A 5,002-nucleotide genomic window follows, 5' to 3' on the forward strand; every position below is an offset into this window, starting at 1 on the left:
CGTAAAAGGTTTCGCGGACCGCCAGTTCTTGCAGGCCTAGAAAACACCGTATACAATTGGACGTTGCTGGGACAGCCGCAAAGGACCCCACCCAAACAGGTTCGGTCCAATCGTAAGCTCAACCCCATCGTGATGGATGTTACCTTCTTTTTGATTATCGGGGAGGTAAAAATGCATATCTGCAGTAGAAAAAAGTATGATCAAAACCTTCAATCCGATACCAGAAACAGTGAGCCACACCTCCAGAACATCTACCCTGTTGAACCCAGCACCAGAAAAACCAATCTACTTGCTATTAGACCCAGGATTCGTGACCATATAGTACTCCCATAGCCAAATAACAGTAGTGCGATAATACGTAAATGGTAAGAGGGCCCGGACTGCCAAGGAAAACGCTAAGTTTAATAAACTAGGTAATTGGGTTATTCGATGCGTCGTCGCGTTCTAGCAGGATTCTTGTTTCGACGCCTACTCTGGCGTATAAACATCGAGATTCGCTAGCCACACTCGGCGTAATAAACATAATCGTTGATGGAATAAACGAACCCTGTTGAAACAGGCTACATGCTAGCCACGAAGTAGCACTTGTGCAGCCTATCGCGCCTTTGACTGAATTCTGCAAAGGTAGCATATCGCGCTATGCGCTGACATTTCGCTGCTAGGGGGTGGGAGCGGGTTGCTGCCTTCTAGGCAATGCTGCCGTTTCCGGAGGCTGCGCGTTTAACTGACCAGTGGCCATTTTGACGTGCCTCTTTTGGCCGCTCTGACACGTTGGCGCCTGCGCGAGGGCATCAAGTTTGTTGCCGCGGGCGTAGAGCCTACTGCGAGCCCTTGCCGCAGCTGGTATGTGTTTGCTTTATTGTAACGTGATTGGTCAATTTAGGAAACCGGTTTAAAGTCGTGTGAGAGCAGTTTCAAACAGTACCAGCTGTGCTCATGACCAGTAAATACGTTTTGAAGAGCGACACACATTGCTGATCATTCCGCAGAAGCGTGAGCTCTCCCCCGGACATAGCGCTTGCCGATATTCGGGTCGAAGCTGAATGGGAACAAGACCAATGGTAGCAGCACAAACACAACTCGTCGCAACACACAGCATCGAGAGCGAAACTAACCTCGTCACCGCCACACCACCTTAAAAATGATGTCTGCTAGAACACAGTGGAGTCTCGCACGCAAACTAACTAAGCGCCCTCCATGTAAGCGCTTCTACAGCCAGTGTGAAATCACGTAATCATGTAACAGAAGTTCTCGACACAGTCCACGGGTTTGCAATGACGCTCAGACCACTACGCCAGAGGGGCCCATGAAAGTCGTTTCATTGCCGGTCAAGAGAGCTACGTGACGCGTGAGATCAGTGATGCTCGAGATCTTCTAGGAATTATACAGAGGCTGGTAACCCGATTGAGCTTCGTCAAAATATTTCAGCGAGTCGCGAATGAACGGTTGTCAGCGCGAATCACAACATACCTAGCTGACAACCTGGCACGTGTCTACTTTTCGGTTTAATGAGCAGCACATTGATGCTAATTATGAATCTCGTACAGTAGAACAGCAAGCTCAAGTCAGCTCGCTGTTGGCGCTTGGATGAATAGTTGAAGGCCAAACGTGCAATTCGATGCAAGAAGCGGGTGGTAGAGGATAGTGCAAGTGCATGCAAATGTGCTGTATGTGTATGCGTGACTATATCGCGCGTGGGGGCGTCATAAATTTGTGTGGAAGGTGGAGGTTAGGTTATCGATTTGCTGGGCGCATAGCGCAGTGGTTAGCGCGTCCGCTTTGCAAGCGGAAAGCCCCGGGTTCAATCCCCGGTGTGTCCAACTCTTTGTTCGACTCACCTCCACTTGCACGCTGTGCTGGGGCGCCTACGACAAACACCGCGCCATTTATGCTTCTCCGCGAGGCAAACCATACATCTGGCTTTGTTTTCAACAGCTGCGCAGGACTGGTAAAGACTGGCTAGTCTACCTCGTAGCCCGACTCATTGCGGGACAAGCTCGCTTTACGGCGTAGTCAAACAGCAGACACCCCTCAACCGTCGACTGAAGCCAGCGGCACAATCGTCGATCTGTCGAGTTCGTCCTACCACCACGCCGGTTTTGCTGTTTGTGTGTTGGTGTCGTCTCGACGTCAAAAGACTCGGGTGTGTGGCGATGGCTGGTGACTTGTTTGGACGAGTCAGCTCGCTGTTGGCGCTTGGATGAATAGTTGAAGGCCAAACGTGCAATTCGATGCAAGAAGCGGGTGGTAGAGGATAGTGCAAGTGCATGCAAATGTGCTGTATGTGAATGCGTGACTATATCGCGCGTGGAAGCGTCATAAATTTGTGTGGAAGGTAGAGGTTAGGTTATCGATTTGCTGGGCGCATAGCGCAGTGGTAGCGCGTCCGCTTTGCAAGCGGAAGGCCCCGGGTTCAATCCCCGGTGTGTCCAACTCTTTGTTCGACTCACCTCCACTCGCACGCTGTGCTGGGGCGCCTACGACAACACCGCGCCATTATGCTTCTCCGCGAGACAAACCATACATCTGGCTCTGTTTCCAACAGCTGCGCATGACTGGTAAAGACTGGCTAGTCTACCTCGTAGCCCGACTCATTGCGGGACAAGCTCGCTTTACGGCGTAGTCATAAGCAGACACCCCTCAACCGTCGACTGAAGCCAGCGGCACAATCGTCGGTCTGTCGAGTTCGTCCTACCACCACGCCGGTTTTGCCGTTTGTGTGTTGTGTCGTCTCGACGTCAAAAGACTCGGGTGTGTGGCGATGGCTGGTGACTTGTTTGGACGAGTCAGCTCGCTGTTGGCGACGTCGACTGGCGCTGGGAGCAAGAGCACCAGGATGCTTTTGACAGCATCAAGGTCCAGTCTCCAAGAGGCCCCTGTCGTGGCCCTGCCGGACGAGACGAAGCCGTTTAGCGTCGTCTGCGATGCCTCCGATTACGCCATCGGATGTGCACTGCTGCAGGCCGACACGGCTGGACACGAACGAGTCATCTCGTTCCAGTCCAGGTAGCTCAAAGCCGCCGAGCGGAACTACCCTGTCCACGACAAGGAGCTCCTGGCAATGAAATATGCCCTTGTGAAGTTCCGTGTTCACCTTCTGGGCTCTAGGCCCTTTGTGATCTACACAGACCACGCGTCCTTGAGGACGGCGACTAACTCGCCTCACCTCTCCCAAAGGATGGCGAGGTGGCTGTCCTTCTTCGCGGAATACAAGTTCCGCGTCAAATACAAGCCGGGCAAGCTCAACGTGCTTGCGGACGCCCTCTCTCGGCGTCCCGACTATGAGTTGGCCCACATCACGCGGGTGACAACGGATCTATATAATCGGATACGCATGGCGTATCGGGACGATGAGGCTGTTGTGCCTATCGTCAAGCTCCTTATGGCCGGAACGAGCACGAAGTCCGACTGGCTCTCGTCACGACAGCGCTCACGGCTCCACCGATATAAATTGAAGGAGGGCCTCCTCTATTACCGGGTGGAGCCCACTGATCCTCCACGGGTGGTTGTACCCAACGACGAGGATCTGAAGTTCGACATCCTCGCGGAGGCGCATGACGCGCCCTCCAGCGGCCACTTGGGCCGCGAGAAGACCTTTCTGTCGGTCTCTCAGTCCTTCTGGTGGACCCACATGTACAAGTGGGTCGCCCGGTACGTCAAGACATGTGAAACATGTCAGCGGGTCAAACCCGCAGGGCACTCTTCAACTCCACTACAGAGCCTGCCCGTACCGGCTGACTGTTGGAAGTCGATGAGTCTTGACTTCATCTTTGGGCTTCCCGCCGACGGACACGGCAACACCGGAATTTTGGTGTTCGTGTGTCGGCTGAGCAAGATGGTACATCTTGCTCCAGTTCCCGTCACAGTTACGGGCGAACAAACCGCAAGGTTGTTCGTCGATGGCGTGTTCCGCTATCACGGTCTCCCGGAGACGATTGTCTCGGACCGAGACCCGCGGTTCACTGCTGCGTTTTGGAAAACGCTGTTCCCTTTACTGGGAACTCGTCTGCAGATGTCCACTGCGGACCATCCGCAGACAGACGGCCAAACAGAGCGCATCAATCGAGTGCTCGAGGACACTCTGCGCAGTGTGTGCGCGGCAGCACCATGTACGTGGTCGACGCAGCTTCCAGTTGTTGAGTTTGCGCTCAACAACGCGGTGCACGCGTCCACGGGGCTCACGCCGTTCTACTTGAACGGCTTCCGTCACCCCAGAGTGCCTCTCACTCTTCGAGGAGACACTGACTCCTCTATTCTAAGTGGGGGAGAGGCTCGGAAAGCCCTTTCCTCCCAGGTCTCGGATGTGGGACCAGTTTCGCTGCGGAAACAAGTGGAATCCTTTATGGATACCAAGCTGAGCGTTGTCAGCAGGGTCCGCGATGCCATGGCAGCGGCCCAAGATAAACAAAAGGAGTACTCCGGCAAACATGGAGAAGGAAACTTAAGTATATTTAAGGTGGGAGACTTAGTATTGCTAGACACGAGGAACCTACCTCTTGACACTGTCAGCTCTGTCGGCAGCAACAAGATGAAGCACCGCTTCTTCGGACCATTTGCAGTCCTGGCCAGACATGGTGCGTCGTACACTATCGACCTGCCAAAGTCAATGACGACGCACCCGACGTTCTATGTTGGACGTCTTAAGCGGTACTTTGACCCGCAGGTGGTTGCTGACTCGCAGACCCCCCTTGACCCAGCTCCTCGAAGCGAGGGCCGGCCACAGACGCCGCCGAAGGCCTCGGAGCAGGCACCCAAGCCTCGGTCTGAACGCTTAAGCTGCGGTCAAGACCGGACGCAGGAGGCGCTCTGTACAAACGGACCCGGGAGCCATACGCGGAGTACGTTGAGTACGCCGGGAACGCACCATACGCGTTCGACTGCTAGTGCGCGGAATGCAGCTCGGAACTTGGCAATTATTTCTTGATACGAACGGATCGAGACTGTGCCTCTCTCCAGATCGGGACAAATGAGGCCGGACGTTGCCCTCGCTAATGCGGACTCG

The 5,002-nt window shown here is 54.2% G+C and overlaps 1 non-coding gene across 1 annotated transcript; it reads left to right on the forward strand.

The window, feature by feature from the left end:
* The first annotated feature begins 1,747 nt into the window (after positions 1 to 1,747).
* PITG_27947 lies at positions 1,748 to 1,820 on the forward strand. The gene has a single exon. It is a non-coding gene; the product is annotated as a tRNA-Ala (tRNA).
* Positions 1,821 to 5,002: the final 3,182 nt, after the last annotated feature.

The sequence above is a fragment of the Phytophthora infestans genome, genomic scaffold (assembly GCF_000142945.1).
Source record: "Phytophthora infestans T30-4 supercont1.25 genomic scaffold, whole genome shotgun sequence".
NCBI classification, from domain to species: domain Eukaryota; phylum Oomycota; class Peronosporomycetes; order Peronosporales; family Peronosporaceae; genus Phytophthora; species Phytophthora infestans.